General features: G+C 43.7%; 1 long non-coding RNA gene across 3 annotated transcripts in view; it reads left to right on the top strand.

Annotated features, from left to right (window-relative positions):
• Positions 1–27,976, top strand: part of LOC122705898 — a 206,243-nt gene that overhangs the window by 81,378 nt on the left and 96,889 nt on the right. The window contains exon 4 of one of the 3 annotated variants that reach the window (XR_006344182.1): positions 27,543–27,879. The exons of the other annotated variants lie outside the window; for them this stretch is intronic. This is a non-coding gene — a long non-coding RNA (uncharacterized LOC122705898). Of the gene's footprint in view, positions 1–27,542; positions 27,880–27,976 lie in introns of those variants that run through there. 3 annotated transcript variants of the gene reach the window in all.

Here is a 27,976-nt window from a genome sequence, read left to right on the forward strand (position 1 = left end):
CCCAGGACCCGGATGTTGACTCCCCAGCCTGAGGGCTATGTCTTGAAAACTCCAAAGGTTGGAGAATTCCAGGACGGTGGTTGTGAGAGATTACCAGGGAAATAGGTGCGGGCCTCCAGGTCATCAGATGAACTCTTATTTTTATACTCTCTAAGAGATGAGAGTAATGACAGAACATTAAACAGAACAGCTCAATGTCATTTGACACATCTTGAATTAGTAATAATGGTCTTGCAACAATTATTTTCTATTTAAGTAATTCCTTTGCTCTCCAGAAGCGTTCGAGCGCATTCAGGGAGGGATTAGATATTCATCTTGGCTGGGTTTTGGAGATCATGGTGGGGGGATTGGGGGGCACATTCCTTTCTGTGTGTGGTTTTCCATCGAGGACCAAAGGTTTTGGAATGTGGCCACACTGATCCCTCAACTCACTCTCCTGAAGTCACAGTCTGGAGAGAGACTCCAGTGGTTCCTCACTTGGGGGATTGCTGAAGGGGCACTTGAAAATATGTTAGGTGGTGGTTTAGTCGCTAAATCGTGTCCGACCCTTGTGACCCCATGGACTGTTGCCCGCCAGGCTCCTCTGTCCATGGGGATTCTCCAGGCAAGAATACTGGAGTGGGTTGCCATTTCCTTTTCCAGGGGATCTTCCTGACCCAGGAATCGAACCCAGGTCTCCTGCATTGCAGGCAGATTCTTTACCCCCTGAGCTACCAGAGAAGCCTTGAAAAAAAAAAAAAATACGTCAGGGGCGCTAGAATTGGTCTCAAGTGGATTCATAGCAAAAGGACTGGGTTACTAGGAGTTTGGGAGCATTGACCCTGGCCTTCCTGTCAAACTGGTCCCAGTGCCTCAAGTTGTCAGCTCTGTGCTCACCTCCTCGGAGATCCGCCCAGCAGTCAACCGATACTGCTCGTTACTGCACTTACTGAGATTTCAGTCTGTGGTCAAGGATGGTTTTATTGTTTAATTGGTTTTGTACTTGGCATCTCCCCTCCCAGGAGGGAAGCTCCCTAAGGCAGGGGCCTTGCTTGTCTCTCCCTCCACAGTCGCCCTGGAGCCAGGGCGAGGGAGGAGGGAGAGGAGCACAGAGGAGGAGCAGGCCACACCACGGGGACCAGGTCGGGGGACTGGACCTCTTCCTGAGAGTGGTGGGAAGCCGTCGATGTGTCTGCAGCCTGTGTGTGCAGGTGTGAGCAGCACCGACGGCAGACGATCAAGCTCTGCGTTTTGAGAAGACACTATGCTGGGGACACAACTGAAAATGGACCAGGAGTGGTCAGTGGCGGGTCTAACAGGCGGCTCATGTGGTCATTCAGAAGGGAGATGGTGGCCATGGAGATCCAGTCCATGAATGGTTTCTCAGCACCTACTATGTGCCAGCTACTTTTCAGTAAACAAAACAGACAAAGGTCCCTATCCTCAAGAGTTGACCTTTTAGTAAGGGAGAGACAGAGGGTAAACATAATATACATAGATGAGTATGTTGGGGAATATTTATTATGTGCCATGGGAAAAAAAAAGCAAATCAAACAGAGTAGGTGAGATTGAGGCTGGGGTATTTGATGGCAGAGATTCTCGGGAGATAAAATTGGTAGTGTTCTGGGACCTTCCTGGTGTTCCAGTGGTTAAGACTCTGTGCGGATAATGCAGACAGCCGGGGTTTGATCCCTGGTCAGGGGACTAGATCCCACATGCCACAACTTAAAGCCCAAATGTTGCAACTAAAAAAGAAAAAGAAAGAAAGATCTTGCATGCTGCAAGTAAGACCTGGTGCAGCAAAAAAAGAAAAAAAAGGTGATGTTCTATGATGGAGGATCAGGTTGCAGGGATTAAGGGAGAAAGAGGTGTCAACTCCTAACTTTCCGGTTCGTGCCACTGAAGAATGGCTTAAAAAGAGTGTTTAGCCAAATGCTACTCAAGTCTTCCTGATTCTGTAGCCCTGTGGGCTCTAAGACGGGGTCCTGGTCACCTGTAATCTGGTCTCTGCATGTCCGGAGGTCACCCTGCTGTGAGAAGCCCCTGCCCTGGGTTTGCCAGGGAAGGACATGCCATGTTGCTCTCTGTGCATGGCAGGTCATGCTGTGGGCACCTGGGGCTCCCGTGGCGTCTCCATCAAACCTTCTCCCTGAGGCTGGCAGCATCTGCCCTTGCTTGTGTCTGCTCATTGACGAGGCTCAACAAACGTGCAGTGCGGCCCACTGCTGCCATGCGCGGGCCTGCTGCCAGCATCCTCTGCATGTCCCAGCCCTTACCACTTCCTCCACCTGCTGTGTCCTCTGTCCCCTGAACAACCTTCCAGGGGAAGGCATATTTGTGGAATGGATTCTGTCTTTAAAAAAAATTTGAGATATAGTTGATTTGCAATGTTGTGTTAATTTCTGCTCTACGGCAAAGTGTCTCAGTTACGAGCAAATATATGCTCTTTCTCATAGTCTTTTCCATTATGGTTTATCCCAGGATATTGAATATAGTTCCCTCTGCTATACAGTAAGATATTGTTGTTTATCAATTTTGTATATAATAGTTTGCATCTACTAACCCCAAACACCAAATCCTTCCTACCCACATCCCCTGGCAACCACAAGCCTATTCTCTGTGACTGTGAATCTGTTTCTGTTTTGAAGACAGGTTCATTTGTGCCATATTTTAGATCCTGCATCTAAGTGATATCACATGGTATTTGTCTTTCTGTTTCTTACTTCACTCAGTGTGATTATCTCTAGTTGCATCTATTGGGATGAATTTCTTGAGTTGGCCTGGGAGCTGGGACCCTGAGGTTTAGGAGTTCCAGGATCCATCTGCCTCTTCCTAGGGTATCCTGGGTCCCCTGCCAGGGCTTCGCTGGTTGGTGATTTCCTTGACAACCCTGAGACAAGCCCGAACAGTCTCCACTGTTCCCTCCCTCATGACAGGCTGAGGCTTCCTGTCCCCCTGGGCATTTGCCTGTCGTGGACAAAGGCAGATGACGGAATAGCAACCATGATTAACAGGATCAAGTGCTTCCGATGTGCTAAAGAGGTTTCCGTGGATTATTTCATTTAAGCCTCAGAGCAACTCTATGAAGTAATTGCTATTAGTGTCATCTGTCTCATTTTAGAGATGATGTAACAAGGGTCAGAGAGCTTGTACAAGTTACCCAAGGTCGGTGAGCTAGCAAGGAAGGTATGGAGCTGGATTCACACCCAGCTGGTTCTGAACCACTCTGGTTTCACTGTTGATGGATGAGGACAAAGGTCATGGGGCCAGAAGCCGGGGTTTGGGACTCCAGTCCTGACTTTGTACAGCATCATGTGCCAGTTTGGAGCCAGCCCATCTGTTCATTCATTGACTCATCGAATACTGACTCCCTGCCTTCTTGGCTGGGGCTGGGGGCACAGTGAAGGGGGTGGGGCCTTGCATGAAGAGCTCACGTGTGGCTTCTGAGACGGATATGCACGCACATCACCTGGGCAGTGGAGGGGTAGGTGCTTCCTGGAGCAGGACAGAGGAGGGGGTGACAGTACTTGTCTTGTGGAGGGATGGCGGTCTGGGAGGACGTGGCCTTCACACGGAGCCTTGAGACCAAGCGTTTGCCAAGGATCTCCAGACAGAGCAGGGAGAGCAGGAGTATGGCCATGTCTGGAGCATCTCAGAATCTTCAGGTCCGCCCCATACTTAGAGCAGAATTTCACAAGGCCTGGGACCGCCAGTGAGAATCTGCATGAGAACCTCCTGGGCTGTGTGCAGGGAATGTTTGCTGGAATGCAGATTCTGGGCTCCACCCCAGACCCACTGAACCAGAATCTTTAGTTAACGGCAGTTCAGAAATCTGCATGTCAACCAGTGCCTCAGGCACTTCGGAAGCACTGAAGCTGGGTGCAGGCGAGGAGCAATAGGACAGCAATTGGTGCTGGGGTCATAAAGAGGTCAGCAAATGTTTCTGGAAAGGGCTGGAGAGTAAACGTTTTAGCTTTGTGGGCTAAGATGGAAACTGAGGATAGCAGCGGTCCCCGACATTTTTGGTGCCAGGAACCAGTTCATGGGAGACAATTTTTCCATGGACTGACTGGGGGGCGAGTATGGTTTCAGGGTGATGCAAGCACATTACATTTATTATGCCACCACTGATCTGACAGGAGGCGGGGGCTCAGGTGGTATATGAATGATGGGAAGCAGCTGTAAGTAGAGATGAAGCTATGCCCGCTTGCTTGCTGGTCACCTCGTGCTGTGTGGCCTGGTTCCTAACAGGCCATGGACTGGTACCGGTCCATAGCGGGGTTTGGGGACCCCTGCTATGTAGGTACTAGTAAAGCCATTAAAAAATATAAGAGCAGGTGGTGGGTAGACCTGGACCACCTTGGTCTGACCACAGTCTGCTGGCTCCTGTTTTAGAAAGTGCCCTGTGGACAGGACTGGGGAGGGTGGAAGTGGAGACCCTGAAGCTGAGGCCACCTCCAGGGCAGTAATGAGAAGGTCTGGGTGAGGGCCATGGGGCTCCCTGAGGAGACAGAGTGTTGAGAGGCGCTTCAGTGGAAGAAAGGAAGGGACTGGCCAAGGGCTTGGACAGGAAGGCTGGGGCAGAGCAAGGAGTCAAGGATAGCAGAACTGTCTGACACATGCTCTTGGGTGGACGGGGACATCATTGGGTTATGATACATAATCATCCATGTGAAGGCGGTCAGGTGCTGAGCACAGATCCTGAGGATTGAAAAAGCATCTTTGCCTTTGACCATTTAAAGGTATCTCATGACCTTTGTGGAGTAGTTTTAGGAGAGTAATGGGAGTCACATGTCAGAGGGTTCAAGGGGAATAGGAAGATAGGAAATGGAACAGGTCAACCCACTGCATCCCCCAAGTTCTGATCGGTAGGCACATCCAGTGAGTGCTGGTCTCAGGAGCAGAGCTCAGGGAACATGCAGTCTCTCTTCAGTCCAGAGTCCCAACCCCAAGTCCCTGCCCAGTGCTCAGACGACTCATCCAGGGGCTCCTGGATGTGGGATTTGTTCTTCTCATCTCATAGGTCCTCAGCACCTTCAGGACTTGGTGCTTGTTCACACATGTGTGTGGAAGTGGGCAGCTGTTCTTTCCAGTACCCAGGAAGTGTGTTCCTGCAGTACCAGGGAGAAGGTAAACCACCACACCCCACCTTTAGAAGTAGATGCCCTCATAGACTGGCGCTTCCCAGGTGGTGCCGTGGTAAAGAATCTGCCTGCCGATGGCAGAGATGTAAGAGACGTGGGTTCGATCCCTGGGTCAGGAAGATCCCCTGGAGTAGGAAATGGCAAACCACTCCAGTGTTCATGCCTGGAAAATTCCACGGACAGAGGAGACTGGCGGGCTATAGTCCACAGAGTCACAAAGAGTTGGACAGGACTGAGCACACACGCCCTCTTAGACCAAGTATAGTGTACTTTCTACAGAGTTTCGTCCTCTGGGAGGTACCAGTAATGTGGGAGAAAATGTGCTGGTTGGGAGGATGGAGACTGGAGTTAGAATTCTACCTTTGCAACTGGCAACCTCATGGTTCTGTGAAACCGTTCAACCTCTCTGAGACAGAATTTCTTCCTCCAGGGGCTGGGCAGCATGATCTCACAGATACAGTCTAGGTGTGTGCTGGGCGGGGCGGGGGGGGGTACTCTGCACGGCAGGCATGCCCACCTCTGCTCCACCCCTCCAAGTTTTGCTCAGTACTCCCGAGTTCCTTGCCCTGTAATCTACTACAGGGGCTCCCTAAACTCATCCTACCCCATTTCATGTCAAATTTTTCTTTGATCACTGGGGAAATGAGGAAATAAGGACAATGTGATGGTTTCTTTTAAAGCTAAGTTTTTTTTTTTTAATGTAAAGAATTGTTCTTTATTCAGAGGCCATTTCCTTTCAACTTGCTTTTAATTGTTAACATGTACGTTTTTTTATGAAATAAGGGTGATGGGAGATGGTAGTTGTGTATACTGACCTTACCTAGGAAAACAGATGTTTGCGACATCTATTTGGGTGCTCTTTCTGATTTTTTGGATATCTTCTTGATCCATGAAGTCCTAAAGTCTTTAAGTGGGAGTTCTATCACCAAGTAGGAATAATAACAATATGTACTTGGACAGGATTGTTTTGTAGATTAACTGAGATATTGCATGTGGCACAAAGTCTGGGATATGCTGATCACTCTTATTAGCCACTGGCCTCACCCCTGACCCCCACCTCCCCACTTCCCTCAGACAAGCTGGTGGACCTGCTCTTGAGAGCTCAGAGGAGCACATAGTTGCTTGCTGTTTAGTTGCTAAGTCGTATCCAGCTCTTTCCCAGCTCCTCTGTCCATGGGATTTCCCAGGCAAGAATACTGAAGTGGGTAAGCCATTTCCTTCTCCAAGGGATCAAACTCTTTCCAACTCAGCGATCAAACCTGCATCTTGTGTGTTGGCAGACAAATTCTTTACCACTGAGCCACCATTGCTATTTACTTGACATTTTAAAAATCAATAAAATTATTTCATTTAATTAAATGATAAAGAAAAATGTGGTAATTTCATCAATAGAAAACCACCATCACTCACCACAAGCAGAGGGTAAACACATATATAACTGCATAATCATTAAAATATTGTCTGGGAATGTCATGTAAAATCATCTAAAACTTTTCTGTTTATCACTTACAATATGTCAGCCAGCTACCCTGGGGTAAAAAAATGACATATACCAGGTCAACTGAAGACAAACTTCTTTCCTGGCATAAAATTCAAGAAAATATTTATTTCAAAAGAAGCAGAAATTCACTCAAATGAATATTTCTTATGAATCCTAAAAGATCAGAGTGCAACATTAAATCTCAACACACTGAATAATTTTCTGTGGAGAGTTGAGCGAGTAGCAAGACAGGCAGGTTGTTTCTGAAGATCTAACTCAGGAGTCTGCAAACTTTTTCTGTGAAAAGGACAGGTAGTAAAGAGGTTTTGCGGGCCTTGTGGTCAGAGTTGCAATTACTCTGTTCTGACCTTTGTATCTTGAAGCAGCCAAACATAATTAACGGACAATGAAATTTGAATTTCATATCACTTTCACATGTTACACAATTTTCTTTTTTACATTTTCCCAAGCATCTAAATGTGAAAATCAGACTTCCCTAGTGGACGGGTGGTTAAGACTCTGCTCTTCCAATGCAGCAAAGGTCGTCTAGTCAAAGCTATGGTTTTTCCTGTAGTTACGTATGGATGTGAGAGTTGGACTATAAAGAAAGCTGAGTGCCCAAGCATTGATGATTTGGAACTCTGGTGTTGGAGAAGACTCTTGAGACTCCCTTGAACTGTCAAAGCATGGATATTACCAGTTGGATATGCTGCACTGCATACCCAAAAAGCAGATCAAACCAGTCATTTCTAAAGGAAATGAAGGACTGATGCTGAAGCTGAAACTCTAATACTTTGGCCACCTGATGTCAAGAACTGACTCATTGGAAAAGACCCTGATGCTGGGAAAGATTGAAGGCGGGAGGAGAAGGGGATGACAAAGGATGAGATGGTTGGCTGGCATCACCGACACAGTGGACATGAGTTTGAGCAAGATCTGGGAGTTGGTGATGGACAGGGAAGCCTGATGTGCTGCAGTCCATGGGGTCGCAAAGAGTCGGACATGATCGAGCGACTGAACTGAACTCAACTTCCAATGCAGGGGGCATGGGTTCTATCCCTGGTCAGGGAACTAAGATCCCACATTCCTCAAAATGCATCGAAAAAAAAAAAAAAAGATCCAGAAAATGAAAACCATTTTTAGCTTGTGTGCTGTACAAAAAGAGGTACTGGGCTGGATGTGGCTTGAGGGCTGTAGTTTGCTGAGTCTTGGTCTCACTGAATCCAGGACTTGGAGAACTTAGTGAACTGATTGGTTTTGTCCATTGTTCCTCCCTCTCCAAACGGTGCAGAAGGGCTTCTCAGACTGGCAGCAAAGTCTTGTAAGGGGCTGGTGGCAGTTAGGACTAGAACCCACATTTTTCAGTTTCCAACTCTGTACCCTTCCCTGCTCTAGATTCTGCCTCTCTGGGTGATGGAAGTGTTTACTCCATACATGGTCTGATATAGGTCTCTTTCCAAATAGAATCTCAGTCAGTCTTCCCAGCATCCTTTGTGTGGTATTATGATCCTGTTTTGCTGGTAATGAAGCAGAGGTTTGGAAAGGATAGGGATTCAAAAACTGCTAAGTCACGGAGCCAGAATTTATACCCACGTCCGTGTGATTCCAGGGATTTTGCTAAGGAATTGGCTTGACTTTGATGAAGAATCCTTTGCCTGTCTTCTTTTTCTCCCCAGTCAGGCTTATCCCCCACAAGACTGCTCTTTAATTAGAAGTGACTGGCTTGTGGGGACAGAAGACATGGCCCCCACGTCTCAGTAGAAGGTAAACTCTGTGATGGATAGAGAAAGTGACGGCCCACAGGGGAGAAAGGCTTTGTTTTGTTTTTTCCTGGATTCTTTTTTAAATTAGTTTGATCTTATTTTACTTTTTTAAAATTGAAGTTTAGTTGATTAACAATATAGTATTAGTTTCAGGTGTACAACATAGTGATTCAGTGTTTTTATGGATTACATTCTATTAAAAGTTGTGATAAAATATTGTGCTATATGATATGATATATCCTTATAGCTTATTTATTTTATATGTAACAGTTTGTACCTCTTAATCTCCTACCTCTGCCTTGTCCTTCCTTTCTTCCCCTTCCCCTTCCGGTAACCACTAGTTTATCTTCAGTATCTGTGAGTCTGTTTCTGTTTTGTTCATTTATTTATCTTTTAGATTCCACATATACGTGATATTAAGTCAGACAGAGAAAGACATATAAAAATAATTTTATTGAAGTATATAAAAAGGGCACATGTTGAAACATTTGATGTTTCAACACATTTATATAACCATGAAACCAACCCCACAGTCAAGGGAATGAGCGTAGCCACTTCGCTCTGCCAATCCTTCCTTACGCCCTTTTGTAATGACCCCTCCTGCCCCTCTTCTCCTCACCTCATCACCAGGCAACCCCAGACCTGCCTTTTGTCACTATATATTAGTTTTCATTTTCCAGAATTCTATGTAAATGCAACCACATAATACATATTCTTTTTTGTCTTTGTCTTTCACTCAGCATAATTATTTTATGATTCATTGAAACACACGTGAAAATTTCATTCCTTTTCTTGGTGGAGAGTATTCCATTGTATAGATATACCAGAATTTGTTTACCCATTCACATGTTGATGATATGGGTTGTTTCTATTTTCTATTTATTGTAAATAAAGCTTCTATGAACGTCCATGTATAAGTTTTTATATGAACATGTGCTTTCATTTCTAGTAGAATGCCTGAATCAAATATTAGGTATATATTTTTTTGTTGTTTGGTTGACTTTTGTTTTAGAAACTGCCAAACTGCTTTCCAAACTGGTTGAAAGTTCCATTTGCTGCACATTTTTGCCAACATGTGATATGGTCATTCCTTTAAATTTAAATTGAGATATTCTCCTAGGTGTGTGGTTATAACTTGTATTTTCCTAGTGACTAATGATAGTTTAGGCCTCATTAATTATCATCAGCGGCTAATGATAGTTTAGTTTTCAACTAAAGATAGTTGAACATCCTTTCATGTGCTTAGTTGCCATCTGTGTATCTTTTTTGTTAAAGCTTCTGTTCAAATCTTTTGCTTATTTTTGTATTGTGTTATTTTATTATTGAGTTTGGAAAGGTCTTTATTCTGGACATCTTTTTTTTTTGTCAGTTGTATGGTTACAAATATTTTCTTCTGGTTTGTGGCTTGCCTTTTCATTCTTTTTACAGTGTCTTTCAAAGGCAAGAAGTTTTTTATTTTGATAAAGTCCAACTTATCTTCTTTTTTTTCCTGGCAACTTACCTTAAAAAAAATCTATGCCAACTCAGGATCACAAAGGTTTTTCTATTATGTTTTCTTTTTGAAGTTTTATAGACTTAGGTTTTACAGTTAGATCTATGATCTGTTTTGAGTTAATATTTGGATATGATGTAAAATATGGACAGAAGTTCAATTTTTTTTCCACATGCCTATTCAATTGTTTCAGCACCATTAGTTGAAAAGACTATATTCTGTCCACCAAATTACATTTATACTCATGTCAAAAATCAGTTGCTCATGTGTGGATCTATTTATGGATTCTTTATTCTGTTTCATTGATTTTTTTTTATATTGATGCCAATACTGTATCACACACTCCTAGTTACTATAGCTTTATGATGAGTCTTGAAATCAGATGGTGTTAGTCCTCTAACTTTGTTCTTCTGAACGACTTTCCTTCCCTCTCATCAGAAAACAAAGCTAGAGTGCATGTGGAGAGCTCTAGTTCTAGTTCTTTGCCTGGGCAGAGACTTGAGAGAATCTCCAAAGGCAATTGTTCTCCATCCTCGGCATCTCTTCTCACTTCTAACAGCTGTCCTGGAGACCCCGGAACACTGAGTCCCAATCAGTCTGAATCAAGTGGTCATGTCTTGTGGCCTGAGAGCAGGAGTCAGTGCCCAAGGAAAAGATGGTCTTTGGGACACGGTGATCACAGGGATGCCCATGACTCATCTGGCTTATGAGTGCCCTGAGTGTTCTGTGTTGAATTGTGATAAACTGATCCAATAAGCATCTCTCTTGGGGAGTAAGGATATGAAATACAGACAGAGGTGAGGTTAGGGAGCAATGGATGATCACTGTGAGAGGAAGTTGGACCACCTTGTTCAGCTTAATTTCCGTAGAGGTCTTTTGAAAATGCAAATCTGAGCAGGTCACACCTCTGCTTCAAACACTTCATTGGTCTCTCTGCCTGGAACACACAACCCTCACCCCCATCACCTCACTGTTCCTCATCTTCCAGTCTCAGCTTAAGGTCTACAAGGCTTCCACTAGATGTGTTAGACCCCCTGCTTTGTACTCTTCCTTTCTAAACACTCATAGGTTGGGTAAATAGTTCATCAATGTGGTCTTACTTTCCAGCTGAAAAGGGGACCCTGTCTTTCTTGTTCAACTTTTTAATTTCTGGAGCTGAGCAGTTGGCACATAGAAGATGTTTAGGGAATGTACGGATGAACAAAACAATGATGTAAGATATCTAGCATAGAAAATTACACCTAGGAGATGTTTAAGGTATGACTGATGGAAGGAGGGAAGGAAAGAAGGCGGGAAGGAAAGAAGGGAAGGACAGAAGACTTCTGTACTCTCTAGCCTTGGGAACTCTGAGGCTTAAAATAATGGTATGGCCACAGAGATGCCCTCCACATACACCTTGTGCATCTTGATCACTTAGGGAGACTTAAAATAAAAATTTCCAGGTCCTACTTTTGGTCTACTGATAATCAGAATGCCTGAGATTGAAGTAAACTTGGAAATCTGTATTAAAAAGAAAAACAAACAGCAGCAAACACCTAGGATATTCTGAAGCAGCCCATTCTTGAAGACCTTTTTGAAAACTTCACATTTACAGTAACCAGGGTTGTATGTATTCCTGGGAATTCCAGCCCTTCTCTCCTCTACGGCTGCTCTGTCCAATGCAATAGCCACCTGGCATGTGTTACTATTTAAGTTTAAGTCTGAATTAATTCAAGGTAAAGATTCAGTTTTTCATTTACACTATCCACATTTTCAGTGCTCTATAGCCACATATGTTGCCCATACTGAACAACACAGACAAGATTCACCACAGAAAGCTCTTTTGGGCTGTGTTGTCCTAGAGGGAATTGCTCCTCTCCCATTCACAGTCCACATGCTTTGGTGGAATTGATTCTATCCACAGCTCCATGAATACTGACCAATCATGGTATGGTATCTGACTCAGGTCATAATCAGGACAAGTGTTGGGACTTTTGCTTAAGTGACCATCAAAAGACATTCTTTCTTCCACTGTTATAAAGCCAAGTGTAGAGCAGTTCAGGCTGGAACTGTTGGCAGCTATTTTGTTCTGACATAGAACTACAGAATGAAAACAGCAGGGAGGGAAGCAGAGCAAAAAAATCTGAGTCTTGATGATACTTTTGAATCTTTAGGCAGAGGTTATGCTTGAAGAGAGAGTTGTCATTTCAGTGAGCCAAAAAATCTCCCCCTAGCCTTTTTTTCTACTTGAAGCAAAATGAAAGAAAAGAAAGTGAAGTTGCTCAGTTGTGTCCAACTCTTTGCAACCCCATGGACTGTAGCCTATGAGGCTCCTCCATCCATGGGATTTTCCAGGCAAGAATACTGGAGTGAAAGCAAAAGCATGATGATTAAATACACGGAATGACCATTGCAAGTCACTTCCTTTATACCCTTCATTTTTCCATCTGTAAAATGGATAGATTGAAATAATTAGTTCAATTCAATTCTTCAAACATACTTTGTACATGTATTTCCAGGTATTTGTCCTGAGCACAGAATAATTTAGATTCAGTCTTTCCTGCAGAAGCATTAACCTGACTGTAATACACTTTAAGGACAGCTTATTATTGATATGGACAAAGTGCTCTGGGGTCACAAAGGATGTTCTTGACTTGATTTTGGTCAAGACTTCACTGTGGAGGTGACATGGAGCCTAGATCTTGAAAAGTGAGTAGGGTTTTCTTTGCAGAAAAAGTAAAAGAGGACACTTTAATTTAAAAGTAAATATGAGCAAAACTCCAAATTAAGAAAGCTCAGAGTGCACTTGGAAAAGAGTAGTTCATTATGTGCTCAGTCACTTCAGTTGTGTCCGACTCTTTGTGATCCCATGGACTGTAGCCCGCCAGGTTCCTCTGTCCATGGGATTCTCCAGGCAAGAATACTGGAGTGGGTTGCTGTGCCTTCCTCCAGGGAATCTTCCCAACCTAGGGATTGAATCCAAGTCTCCTGTGTCTCCCATATTGCAGGTGGATTCTTTACTGCTGAGCCACCAGGGAAGCCCAGTTCATTGTACCTAGAGCTTAAAATATAAGAGGTGAAAGGATGGGCTACAGACTAGGAGAGGTTGGTAGGACCTGGTTACCATACCTTTGAATGTCATTCTGGGGACTTGGGGCTTTCCTCTGCAGGAGAAATAGAAGCAGGGAACTCTGATGATCAGACTCGCATTTGGTGAGATCCCATTTGGGAACAAGAAAGACAGATTGATGATGGGTAGAGACGGGAGGCGGGGGGACCAGTTGGGAACTTATTGCAGTTGTGGAGGTGAAAAATGAGGAGACTAAACCATGCATTCAAGACTAATTTGCAAAGTGTTATATGCTGGATATACTGAATTGGCATGTGGTAGGTGCTCAAAAATGTTTGTGGAATAACCATTGCTGAGTGACGAGGAGCATGTTGTGGGAGAGGATGGATTGATTATTTGAAGGTTAAGTCAGGTGATGTGTGGAAGAGGGTGAAGAAGGGAGTTGATAGAGGTGTCAAAGCCTGAATAGAAGTCAAATCAGGACACCAGAGACTTTTACAAAAGCGACTGTAGTAGAGTGGCAGGATTGGAAACTGAATTACAATGCATTGAGTAGTGAAGGCAGCAAATACAATATCTTCTTAAAGGAGATTAGAGAGCTGAGAAAAAAGAGAAAAAGACAGTAGCTGGGAGTGAAAAAAATGGAATAATGGATCTGTCAGTTGTTTTCCCAACTTCTTTTTCCCCACTTCTTGCTTTCTGAGAGAACCCCCACTTTGTTAAGGCTTCCATCCCACCAGGTGAAACCTTTTTGACTCAGAGTCCCAGGGATGGATACTGACTAATCTAAGGCAATCACAGTAATCTCATTCTTCTTTGCCATTAGTAGGTTCAAGGACATCAGCTTAAGCCCATACGTGCAGGGCATTCCCTTAGTCACTGTTACTTACTGTCCAGGAATGGACACTTGACCTTGTGGTCCAATCAGACTGATCAAGGAGTGGCCATGGCTGTGGCTGCTACCAGCAACCATATAACCACCTTGAGAGAAGCCAGTCTGAGGACAGAGAGCTGAACTCTGATTTTAATGATACCTGCAGACCATCCTACACACAGACATCTCACTAATGTAAGATAAGGCATTTTGTGGTTGTTTCAATCATTTTAGTTGAGCTTTCTGTTACATGCAGCAAAAAGCATCATTGATGGATATCAGCAGATTTTATTTTATTTGGAGTTGCTGAGTACTTAGGGTGAAAGTTCAGAGAAGAGGAAGAATTAAAAAACCCAACACAGGGAAAGAAGGTCAGATTCCCAGAAGGAGTGGAACTGGTTGTGCTCAGGACTGTTGGGGGAGGATCTGGCTTGGAAAGAAACTTCTTCCCTGTGCTGCAGAAGGGAAAGAGATACGAGAAAACGAATGAATTTAGAGGTAGAGGCAGGTTGACGGAGGATCTATAAGGACCCTTAGAACTTTATTGCCTTGAATCTAGTCAAGGAGGTGTGTGGCATCAACTGATAAAATCAAGCATATCTGGAAGCATGTGTGGAGAAGAATCACCTCCCCCTGGAATAATCGGAGGCATCTCCAATAGGGGAGGGGGACTCTGAGTCAGCATGGATAGAGTTGGTATAGAGGGCAGAGGGGTAGGGTGTCGGTGGTGCTGTACTTTCATTTCTATAATCTCATTCACTTATTTTTATTTTTAAAACTTTTGGCTGCACTGGGTCTTTGTTGTGGCTCAAGGGCTTCTCTAGTTGTGGCACTTGGGCTCTAGAGCTAGAGGGGTCAGTAGTTGCAGCCCAAGGGCTTGCTTGCCTCACAGCTTGTGGGATCTTAGTTCCCTGATCAGGGATGGAACCCTCATCTACTGCACTGGAAGGCGGATTCTTAGCCACTGGACTACCACAGAGGCCTCTATCATCTCATTAAAATGCCACATCCTTGAGAAACGTACTGAAGGGACAGGGAGAGACCAGTTTGGCTGCAGCGGGAGTTAAATATGGAGAAAGTCTTGCTGGGGTCAGATCCCAGAGGGTCTTATGTGCCAGGCTGGGTTTATTAACTTTAATGGGCTTTGATCAGTATTTCTCACACTTGAGTGAATAAAAAAATTTCTTGCTAACACTTTTGACTTAAAAATTATTCTTAATACAATAGTATATAAGTATATACAGACATCAAACTAGGTGTACACTCCTTATGCTTATATATTTTGTATGAATCATGAAACTAAGCCCAATTTACAAATTAACTACAAAAAGGCATTAAACCAATCAAATTCCACATTAAGTTAGTGGACTAGATAATGATGTTTGCTGAAACTAAATTGCCCCTCACAAGGCAAGTATGACACTGACTGGTCCTGAGAGTGATGTGCTGATAAATTGGTTTCCAGAGAAAAGAAAGCCTGTTTCCCAGAGTTTGCTGATTTCCATGGTGTAATTTCTGTTTGGCTGCCATCACAATCGCTGTATTCGATGACTGGCTCTCAAAATACCTGAAAATTAAGCAATTGGCTCTTGTGAGCTGGAACAGGCTGTTCCAGCCCATTGCGGCTCTCTAAGTTCTTTTGAACTCACATGCCTAGTTTTCTTTGTGTGCTGTGATAACTCAATTGTTCCATTCTTTTCCTATTCTAATTCCTACAAAAGCTATGCTTATTTGGGCCCAACAGAGTAGCATAATTTTATCTTTACTTGGGTGAATATATCATTTACATATTAGTCACTATTCTTTTTTCTTCAACCCAAGACAAAAATGTAAGTATTTATCACAATTCAAATCCATTCCATTTCAAAATCCATATAGTGAGATTTTATATAGTAAGGGATGTTGAATTATCCAAAGTTACTTGGTTTCTGAGTTTGGGATAACAAATACTAAAAATTCAGATAACAAGGATATTAATCCCATTTAAACAAATTTGAATTTTATTCAATTCCTGAGTTCAAATGGCAACTTTTGGGTAGCAAAGGATGCCTGTTGTACTATTTGGGACCAAAAAATTGTGGATTAGTGAAACATAAGTACTATAAGCTATCATGACCCAAGATATGTTTACATTAATTTTTAGATAATCATGGAAGTTAAAGCACAAATTTAGGAATGCATATTTGTTAGGAATGCTTGTGGCTGCAGGTAATCAAAAACCCAGCCCAAAGCAGCTTAAACCTTGGATGTTCATTGCCTACTTATTAAGAAGTCCTAATGTGGATAGACCAGATTGGTCTGCACTCTCAAAATGACACCAAGGATCCAGGTGTCACCTGGATCCACCATTTACCATCCAAGAATGTTGGCTTTTTAGCCTGATGTGTGTTGTGTCAAGGTCATAAAATAGATGTTGTTCTGGGCATTGTGTGGTCATTCACATCAAAGGTAAGCAGGAAGAGGCAGCTCCATATTTGTCTGTCTCTGATTAAGACAGCAAGTTTCTCTAAGATCCCTCTACCATCTCATCCCTCCCATCCATCTCAATAGCCAAAACCTGATCACATGGCCATCTCTAGTGACTAGGGAAATTGGGAAATACTGTGCTTGACTTTCCAGACTCTATAGTGGAAGACAGCAAGGGGGTCATAGGGGAGGTATGGGAATGACTTCTGCATGCCAGTGAAGACCATCTCAGTGAAATTTGTAGGATCTTTGTGTGTATGTCTGTGGAATATTCAGCACCCAGGCACCCAAGCTTGGTAATCTGTCCCAGGCAACTCCCCATAGTTCCAGTCGCTGGTGTTTGAGAACACTAACTGTGTACAGAACATAGATTAGATACTCTGCAGGAGGGGAACACCACGGAAGGACACACACACACACACACACACACACACACCCTCTGATTTTGAAGGACTTAGCGAGGGGCTTACTAGCACATCACTCTGTGGGGCTAAGGTCTTAGGGGTGTCTGGATTCTTCATGGGAAACTTCCTTGTCTTGTGTGTGCATGTGTGCTTAGTCACTCAGTCATGTCCAACTCTTTGCAACCCCATGGACTGCAGCCCACCAGGCTCTTCTGTCCATGGGGATTCTCCAGGCAAGAATTCTGGAGTGGGTTGCCATGCCCTCCTCCAGGGGATCTCCCCAACCAGAGGATCGAACCCAGGTCTACCACATTTCAGGCAGATTCTTTACCGTCTGAGCCATCAGGGAAGCCTTTGTCTTGTGTATAGTTTTCTGTCTTTGAATCATGAGGATCGACCATTGAAGACAGCACAGAAGAGGTTCCTGGACCCAGTTTCACTGGAATAAGAACTTCTGATGATGGGCCCAAGTCATTGGTCAGATGTCCCATGTTGAAGGCCATAGAGCTGCAGGCATGGGGGTGGCCAGGAGATAAAGGAGCTCCGGGGGACACTGTGGGTGCCCTGGTCCGTTGTACTTAGAGGCAGTGAAAATCCCACTGGCCTGGGAGTCAGGAGACCCTGGTTCTAGAAGAACTCCCAGATGAGTCTCTTGACCTTGATGGATCTGAGTGACCTTGCACAGGGGCTGACCCAACGAGTGCTCAGTTAAGCTGGCACAACCTCACTGACCTGTAAGCTCATACCTATCCTGCTCAGTGCTTAGATCTTTGGTAGAATGTTCTATTTGGAAATACATCTAGAATTTAAAAGCACTATAGAATCTCAAAGTATTTTCTTTTTGCAAATATCTATTTATTTTTAATTTATTGATTGCTTTACAATATTGGTTTGATTTCTGTCATACATCAGTGTGAATTAACCATCGGTGTATGTATGTCCCCTCTCTTTTGTTGGTTTTTTTTTTTTTAATTTTTTTATTAGTTGGAGGCTAATTACTTCACAACATTTCAGTGGGTTTTGTCATACATTGATATGAATCAGCCATAGATTTACACTTATTCCCCATCCCGATCCCCTCTCCCACCTCCCTCTCCACCCGATTCCTCTGGGTCTTCCCAGTGCACCAGGCCCAAGCACTTGTCTCATGCATCCCACCTGGGCTGGTGATCTGTTTCACCATAGATAGTATACATGCTGTTCTTTTGAAACATCCCACCCTCACCTTCTCCCACAGAGTTCAAAAGTCTGTTCTGTATTTCTGTGTCTCTTTTTCTGTTTTGCATATAGGGTTATCGTTACCATCTTTCTAAATTCCATATATATGTGTTAGTATGCTGTAATGTTCTTTATCTTTCTGGCTTACTTCACTCTGTATAAGGGGCTCCAGTTTCATCCATCTCATTAGGACTGGTTCAAATGAATTCTTTTTAACGGCTGAGTAAAATTCCATGGTGTATATGTACCACAGCTTCCTTATCCATTCATCTGCTGATGGGCATCTAGGTTGCTTCCATGTCCTGGCTATTATAGACAGTGCTGCGATGAACACTGGGGTGCATGTGTCTCTTTCAGATCTGGTTTCCTCAGTGTGTATGCCCAGAAGTGGTATTGCTGGGTCATATGGCAGTTCTATTTCCAGTTTTTTAAGGAATCTCCACACTGTTTTCCATAGTGGCTGTACTAGTTTGCATTCCCACCAACAGTGTAAGAGGGTTCCCTTTTCTCCACAGCCTCTCCAGCATTTATTGCTTGTAGACTTTTGGATAGCAGCCATCCTGACTGGTGTGTAATGGTACCTCATTGTGGTTTTGATTTGCATTTCTCTAATAATGAGTGATGTTGAGCACCTTTTCATGTGTTTGTTAGCCATCTGTATGTCTTCTTTGGAGAAATGTCTGTTTAGTTCTTTGGCCCACTTTTTGATTGGGTCATTTATTTTTCTGGAATTGAGCTGCAGGAGTTGCTTGTATATTTTTGAGATTAATCCTTTGTCTGTTTCTTCATTTGCTATTATTTTCTCCCAATCGGAGGGCTGTCTTTTCACCTTACTTATAGTTTCTTTTGTAGTGCAAAAGCTTTTAAGTTTCATTAGATCCCATTTGTTTAGTTTTGCTTTTATTTCCAATATTCTGGGAGGTGGGTCATAGAGGATCTTGCTGTGATTTATGTCGGAGAGTGTTTTGCCTATGTTCTCCTCTAGGAGTTTTATAGTTTCTGGTCTTACATTTAGATCTTTAATCCATTTTGAGTTTATTTTTGTGTATGGTGTTAGAAAGTGTTCTAGTTTCATTCTTTTGCAAGTGGTTGACCAGTTTTCCCAGCACCACTTGTTAAAGAGGTTGTCTTTTTTCCATTGTATATCCTTGCCTCCTTTGTCAAAGATAAGGTGTCCATAGGTTCGTGGATTTATCTCTGGGCTTTCTATTCTGTTCCATTGGTCTATATTTCTGTCTTTGTGCCAGTACCACACTGTCTTGATGACTGTGGCTGTCCCCTCTCTTTTGAATCGCCCTCCAGCTCTTGCCCATTCCCACCCCTCTATGTTATTACAGAGCCCCAGTTTGAGTTTCCTAGGTCATACAGCAAATTCCTATTGGCTCTCTATTTACATATATTAGTGCATATGCATCCATGCTACTCTTTGCACTTATCTCACCCTCTCCCTCTTCTCCCCGACCCGTGTCCGTAAGTCTGTTCTCTATGTCTGCATCTCCATTGCTGCTCTGTGAACAGATTCATCAGTACCATCCTTCTAGATTCCATATATATGCATTAATATATGATATTTGTTTTTCTCTTTCTGACTTACTTCACTCTGTATAATAGGCTCTAGGTTCATCTACCTCATTAGAACTGACTCACATGTATTCCTTTTTAATGGCTGAGTAGTATTCCACTGTATGTATGTACCACAGCTTCTTTATTCATTCATCTATCAATGGACATCTAGGTTGCTTCCATGTCTATTTACAACAGTGCTGCAATGAACATTGTGTCTTTTTCAGTTTTGGTTTCTTCAGGGTATATGCCTAGAAGTGGTATTGCTGGGTCATATGGTGGTTTTATTTCTAGTTTTATAAAGGAATCTCCATACTGTCTTCCATAGTGGTTGTATGAATTTACATTCCCACCAGCATGTAGGAGGGTTCCCTTTTCTCCACACCCTCTCCAGCACTTGCTGTTTGTAGATTTTTTGATGATGGCCGTTCTATCTGTTGTGAGGTGATATCTCTGTAGTTTTGATTTGCATTTCTCTAATAATGAGTGATGTTGAGTGTCTTTTCATGTGTTTGTTAGCCATCTGTATGTCTTCTTTGGAAAATGTCTGTTTAGATCTTTTCCCCACTTTTTGATTGGGTTGTTTGTTTTTCTGGTATTGAGTTGTATGAGCTGCTTGTATATTTTGGAAATTAATCCTTTGTCAGTTGTTTCATTAGCTATTATTTTCTCCCATTCTGAGGGTTGTCTTTTCACTTTGTTTATCGTTTCCTTTTCTGGGAAAAAAGCTTTTCAAGGTATTTTCATAGTCATAGCAGGGGAAGGAAGAAGGAAAGAAGTTCTCCTAAAGGGTCTGCTGCGGGCCTGGCATCAGGTCAGATGCTGTTACATAACCTCTCTCTGAATTCTCACATCTGGCATCCCAGCACAGGAATATTATTCTTACCCTTGTAGACAGGTTCACTGGACCTCAGAGAGGTAAAATAACTCTTCTCAAGTCTTATAGCCTGTGAGAGGTAGAGCTAAGGTTTTGAAAATTCTGCACAAGAGCTTGGCCTCAGGCGAGGATAGAGATTTCAAGAAAAGTAACACCAAGAAGGGCCACCAAGAATTCAGAAGCTGGAGGAGGCTAAGAAGGAGCTGAAAAGGCCCCAGAAAAGTATGGGGACTATTATAATTAACTATGCTCAGTCACTCAGTCAGGTCTGACTCTTTGAGACCCCATGGACTGTAGCCCGCCAGGCTCCTCTGTCCATGGGATTTTCCAGGCAAGAATAGTGGATCTGGTTGCCATTTCCTCCTCCAGATGGATGGAAACGCTGAGCATGTGCCTCAAAGCCATTTCTCCAGGCCTCTGCTCACATCTTCCACCTTCCCCTCCTCTAGCATCAGGCTGGACCGGTCTGCACTGAGCCAACCATCAGCTCCCTGCCCTCCTCACCTCTGGACTCCCCACCCCCTGCCTGGCCCTTCTAATGCCTCCTCTTGCTTTTCCTTCTCCTGCCAAGTTCTGTCATTTAAAGCCCCCTAATTTAATAGGTTTGTCTCATTATTTTGATTAATCATATTAACTCATGTTAATTAAGAGAGAGATTTAGGCAGTGACAGAGGTTAATGGAATCAACCCATGTTCTTCTCTGGCTTTTGTTGGGGGGCACTGACGGGCGTAGGGGGAAGAAGAAGGGAAAATGGGAAATGGCCCATCAGCAGGATCAGCCTGGGACAAGCCCGGGAGTCTGTAAAGCGGGAGGGGAGAGAAAGGTATCGAGGAAACGATCAGTTACCAATCGGAGTTTCCTGTTAATTGAATGTCTGATTTTATTAATGATGGAATTTATAAAAGTCCTTAAGAAAAGAAAAGAATTTAGTCAGTTCAGCAGTTAACTGTGAAAATTAATGCAGAGGATATAAGTTAAAATGGCCATTTTATTTGTCTTCCTTTTCTCCCCTAGTGGTGGGGATGAAATTGGGCACATCATCTCGGAGGGCTTTTTCATCTCTGGTCCTCTATTTGGTGCTGAAGAAGCAGGCAGTTGGGCCCGTGGCCTCAACCTGACTATTCGGAGCAAGAAGCACATCTACTTTGTTCCAGACTCTTTGCTGAGCAGCTTAAATGCATCTTTTCATTAAATTCTGTAACGACGCCCAAGGTCTCCTTCCATAGAGGAAACTGAGTCAGAGATGCTGTGTCCCTCGTCCAGGATATCAGAGATTGAGAGCCTCAGATCTGGGTGAAAGTGCTGGGGTCCAGGACTGCGCATGGGAACTCACCCTGGTGGCTTCAGGTCTAGGGAGGAGCTATGACATCCTCCCTGGATGTCACTGGCCTCGTTGGAAAGGACCTTATCTGGAGAGCTTGGAAGGGGGTCCAGGCAGTGCAGGGCTTCACCTCAGCTGACGAGTCTTTTTCTCCATGTCTTCCAAGTTGTCCTGGAGCCAAGAAGGGCTGGATCTGAAGGACTTAAGTGTGTCCCCCAGAAAGACACATTGAAGTCCCAAACCCCCAGGCCTGGAAATGTGACTTCTTGTGGAGATGAGGTCTTTGCAGATGTTATCAAGGTGAAGTCATATGAATTAAGATGAGCCCTAGTCCAAAGGACTTCCCTGGTGGCTCAGACGGTAAAGAATCTGCCTGCAGTGCAGGAGACCAAGGTTCGACCCCTGGGTCAGGAAGATCCCCTGGAGAAGGAAATGGCAACCCACTCCAGTACTCTTGCCTGGAGAATTCCACGGACAGAGGAGCCTGATGGGCTACAGTTCATGGGGTTGCAAGGAGTGGGACACAACTGAGCAACTAGCATGTTCACTTTCACTAGACCAGTGTGACTGATGTCCTTATCATGAGAAATGAAGGGGCACAGACACAGAGAAGAAGACTATGTCAGGAGGAGGCAGAAACTGGAGTGATGCTACCGCAGGCCAGGGAATGTCTGGGGCTATAAGACGCTAGAAGGGAGGAGCCTCCATGGAGGTTTCAGAGGGACCATGGCCCTGCTGACCCCTTGATTTTGGACTTCCAGGCTGTAGAGAAGGAAATGGCAACCCACTGCAGTATTCTTGCCTGGAGGGTCCCGTGGACAGAGGAGCCTGGTGGGCTGCTGTCCATGGGGTTGCACAGAGTCGGACACGACTGAAGTGACTTAGCAGCAAGCAGCAGCAGCAGGCTGTAGAACTGGGAAAGAATAAACTTGTGATGTTTTGATGCAATCCTTTATTGTCATTTGCTATGGCAGTTCTAGGAACTAATATACCTGCAGGAGTTTGACTGAATTTGAACCTCTTTTACTTGCAGGTGGATGCTTCTTGGATTTGTCAAATTTAGAAAAATTGAGAAAAATTTTGACCCTTGTTTCTTCAAATATATTTTCTCCCTCTTCCCACTTCTAGCATTTCAATTACATACATAGTTGACTACTATTGATATTTTCCCACAGGTCACTAAGGGGCTGTGTGTGTGTATAAATAACCTTATTCTTTCTGTGTTTCAATTTCTATAGTTTCTCTTCCTGTGTCCTTATTTATTTTTCTATTTATTTATTTTTGGCCTGTCGGGTCTTCACTGAGGCATGCAGGGCCTTAGCCGTGGCATGTGGGCTTCTCCCTGGTTGTGGCATGCAGGCTCCAGAGTGTGTGGGCTCCCTAGGTGTGGTGTGCAGGCTCAGTAGTTGTGCACAGGCTTAGTTGTGCAGTTGCCCTGTGGTGCACGGTCTTAGTTGCCCCGTGGCTTATGGGATCTTAGTTCCCTGACCAGAGATCGAGCTTGCATGCCCTACATTGGAAGGTGGATTCTTAACCACTGACCACCAGGAAAGTCCCCCTATATCCTTAAATATTTCATTATTTAATTGCTGTATTTTATAATTTTTGTTCTTCTGAAAGATCTAATCTGCTACATGGGCCACCCAATGGGTTTTTTAATTTCAAATATATTGTTTAGCTTTAGAGGTTCCATTTAGTTTATTTCCACATCTTCCATTTCTCTCCCCATTATTCATGTTTTCTTTTTAAATATTTGAGATATTTGTAAGAGCTATTTTAAAGTCTTTTAAAGCTCATCACCTCTTCATTTCTGTGTCTGTTTCTATTGACTTTTTTCTTTCTCTTGGTTATAGATCACATTCTTGTTTCTTTACATGCCCAGTAATTTCTGAATGGGTGCTGGGCATTTTGGATGTTATGTTATTAAATATCTGAATTTTACTATCTTCCTTTAAAGAGAAGAAAAGTTTGTTTTGATAGATTGTTGAGTTACTTGTGGATCAACTAGATGTTTTCTAGACTTGTTTTTAAGCTTTGTGGGGATGGATCTAAAATAGCCTTTACTCTATTGGCTATATTATTAGGCTATTACCCTTCTGGGGCCTTTACTGAATGAACCCTGGTGTTCATTTGACATCTCCCTGCCCTTTATGATCAACAGTCTCAAGGAGGACCCTCAGGCAGATATCTGGAGTTCTCTCTCTGTGTACCTCCTTTATCTCTGGTACTCTGTCCTTCAAATTCCAGCCACCTCAGCCTCCTCCAACTCCAAACTCAGTTTCCTCAGTTCAACAAAGTTGTTGTTCTCTGCTTGGGTTTTCAACTGTGGTCTGGAAAATACCTCCAGGCAGGAAAGCAGGATGGTTTTTTTTCTTTCTTGGTCCTGCAATCAAGGGATGGTCTTGATCACTGTTATCTAAAGTCTGAAAATAGTCATTTCAAATATTATTTAGACTTTTATCTGTTTTTATCAGAGGGCAAGTTGTATGTAAGCTACTTCGTCATGGTCATTAAGGTCACTGAGCCTGCCTTTGTGATCTGTAAAATGGGTATAATGGCCTCAGAGAGTTGTGACGCTTAGAACACTCTCTACAATCACAGTATGAATGTTTCTTATTTAACCTCCTGACTTCCTAACATTGTCCAAGGTCAGTCCTGCATCTTCTCCAGCTACCCGCCTTGAGGGATTGGACGTGAGAGACTTTTAATGTGGCAGAAAGCTCTGTAGTTTTCATGAGGATCTGTGAAGGCCCTACCTTGAAGATATAATGCAGAAAGGTCTCTCCAACTTCTTCACTCTACTTTATTTGGCAAGAGATTATATGTCCCATCTGTCTACTTTATCCATATTTCCAGTGACTGCTAAAGGAGTTTAGAAGGACAAATGGGAAGAAAGGCACTGATTCCCTTGAAGTGCCGTGTTATTAGCCATTTTAGAAACAGAAGTGTAGGTACTCTCATTTCACCATCCTTGCTATTTCAGAGGATTAGTCTGTCTGGAAGACCCTTCTGGATAACTGGCAGCCCCCAAGATAGTATTTGAGAATCCCTGCTCTGTAGGATATATTCAGGGACACAGATCCAGAGTCTTCCTTCCGTCATAGTTCCTAACCCCAAGTAAAAGCTTAGAAAATGCACATTGAGTTATTTTCTACATCTCTCCCAACAGGTCCCACCCCTGTGGTGTCATTCTTACCTATTCTATCTTAAAGATGTGAAGGCGTTCAGTCGTGTCCAACTCTTTGCAACCCCATGGACTGTAGACTACAAGGCTCCTCTGTCCATGGAATTTTCCAGGCAAGAGTACTGGAGTGGGTTGCCATTTCCTTCTCCAGAGGATCCCAACCCAGGGATCAAATCTGGGTCTCCTGCATTGTAGGCAGATACTTTACCGTCTGAGCCACTAGGGAAGTCCATTCTTAAAGATGACTGTGTTCTAAAACTTTCTGTCCAGATGATAGCTTTTTGTAGAGAGTATGGGAACATCTCCATGTCTGGGGCAAGAACCAGCATTGACACATGGTGAAGAGCATGTGAACAGATAGGGTAGGGGAGAGGAGGTGGAGTTTTTGATGACTTTGATAGTGTCCCCCAAGTTGTGATATGTGACTCGGTATCACAGTCTGGTTTAAAGTTAGAAATACGAACCAAGAAGAGTGCTGAAGGTCTTTCACCCCCTAGTGGTCCTGCTGTTCTGCTCACGATGTTATCCACCTTTCCGTCACAGCCTTTCCTGCTCACAGTTATCCACCTTTCCTTCTCAATTGTAATTGTAGCAGGACGGTGGTTTCTGCCTCTTTTACCCTCCTCATCCCTGCCCATCCTCATCTGTCAAGACTAGCAAGAGAAAGACTTTTCTGTCTTACAGCTACTTCACACTAAAGAGCCTAAAAGATGAATTTATCTCTTTCTGTGAGAATCCGATTTAGCCTCCAAGGATGGAGCCAGGGACTCTGGGGAGAAGTGATGAGGTGGGGTGGGTTAGAGAAGAAACCAAAGATACAAGCTAGGAGTAAGAATCGCTTCTACTTTTAAAAGTAATTTTATTTATTTATTTATTTTTGGTTGCCCTGGGTCTTCATTGCTGTGTACGGGCTTTCTCTGGTTGTGGCGAGCAGGGGCTACTCTTCACTGCGGCACGTGGACTTCTCATTGCAGTGGCTTCTCTTGTTGTGGAGCACAGGCTCTAGACACACAGGCTTCAGTGGCTGTGGCACGTGGGCTTAGTTGCTCCATGGCATGTGGAATCTTCCCAGACCAGGGATCGAACCCGTGTCACCTGCATTGGCAGGTGGATTCCTATCCACTCTGCCACCAGGGAAGTCCCAAATTAGGAGTAAGAGACTCCAAGGCATCCATTTAGGGCAGAGTTTGCCTGGGAGAAAGGCAAGCTAATAGAAAAAGTAAAGATGTTTTGCAGCATCCTCTGTGTCTCCCCTGTGTTTGAGGTTGGCTAAATCAGGACTGATTTAGCCATCTGCCTTGACTGCACATTAAATTCACCTGGATAGTTCTTATGAAATACTGATGCCCTTGTCCCCCACCTCAGATATTCTGATCTATTGGTCTAAGGTGGAGCCTTGGCATTCACAGCTTATAAAGAACCCCAGGTGATTCTAAGAGTTGCCTTGCTAAAAACCACTGTGTTGTGCGTGCATGCTCATCTGTGTCTAACTCTTTGTGACCCCATGGACTGTAGCCCACCAGGCTCCTCTGTTCATGGAATTTTCCAGGCAAGAATACTGGAGTGGGTTGCCATTTCCCAGGGGATCTTCCAGACCCAGGGATTGAACCCACATCACTTGGATCTGTTGCATTGGCAGGCGGGTTCTTTACCACTATATTACCTGGGAAGCCCCAAGAACAATTGCAATAGATAGGAATATGGGTTTTGTCCCTGTGGGTTCTGAAAATCAACCACAACTGAACTTAATGGCAAAACAGGGGTTCATGAGTGGAGCTGAGTCCCGTGCAAATCAAGAATGAGCAATAAGAAGCCATTGTTATGGTTGGTCCTTCCTGAAGACCCAACACTTTTGGGTTTGCATCTTGCCAAGAGCTTGGCATGAAGGATCCGTGGCTGAAATCTCAGCCTCTTTTCTCAGCTGTATGGCCTGGTCAAGTCACTTAATCTCTTTAAGTTGTACTTTCAGCATCAAACAGAGGGTCATTGTAGTTGTCTAGCCCAGTAGGTGAGAGTGTGTGTGGATCCCAGAGCCAGTTTGTTTTAACACCTGCAAGCTATGTAACTGATCACATCCCTTAAGCACTCTAAGACTAGGTCTTCTTATCTGTAAAACGGGAATAATAAAACTCAAAGGGTGGTCCTGAGGGTTAAGTAGATTCCTACATGTAAGGCACCTAGAATAATAACTGGCACATTGCAAGTGTTAGCCACTCAGTCCTAACTCCCCCGATTCCTGCTAGGATTGCATGGCTACTTCTCCCTCCTCTAATCTGCAGGATAAAAAGCATTTCCTTCCTCTGGGCTGCAATCTTTTATTTGCCCAAATGTTCAAATAGGCAATAAATATATATTTATAAAGAAAACTTTATGGATATGGAAATATTTGCTCAGTTGGCCTTAGAAGGTCACATATGCTCAGAATATCTCTGCCTCGATAGTGAAGGTGGTAAATTTATGGGCTGCTAGCTGAGAGGCTTGGGACTGCCAGTCCTGAAGGTGTTTTGTAGGTGTTTGCTCCACTTCCTCTTTCCTGTCTGTGAAGCTGGAGAGGGTTCCAGTCTGGAAGAAAAACAGGAATTACTTAAAAAGTTTGAGGGAGGTACCCTAGGAGCTCTGATGAACCCTGATTACAAAGGATGAGGATGAGAAGGGTGGAGAAGGGTGTTATCATGGGATCAGCTGCATTTGCCTTCCTTGCAAACTTCCTTTATTCTTCTGTAACAGCTCCCTGATTTTCCTCTGGGAAACCACTGCTTCCCACCCCAGCTCCAATGGAAGGAGATGTGAATGAATTACTGTTGATCACCAGCTGACCTACCGACCACAGTGACTGGCTGAGGGATGGGCACGTGACTCCAGTTCATCCCAAAGACTCATTTTTGTGGGTTTGATTTGATTTCTAACAACCTTCAAAAAAGAACCTCTTTTGGCTTGTGTTCTGAATGTTATCTCCTCTAATCCTTGGTGATTTTGTCCTGCGTGATTATCTCCATTATAAAGACTGTTAGTGTGAGGTTTTTCTGCTTTTGAAGGTGGTTTTCGTATGCAGGGAATAGTTATGTGAAGTTTTAAACATTAATGTGCATTAAACTAAAATTATACGTTCAAAGCTCCGGTTCTTCCATAGGCTTTTTCCCCATTGTTTTCATTGTGATTTA

Source organism: Cervus elaphus, chromosome 12 (genome assembly GCF_910594005.1).
Source record: "Cervus elaphus chromosome 12, mCerEla1.1, whole genome shotgun sequence".
Classification (NCBI taxonomy): Eukaryota; Metazoa; Chordata; class Mammalia; order Artiodactyla; family Cervidae; genus Cervus; species Cervus elaphus.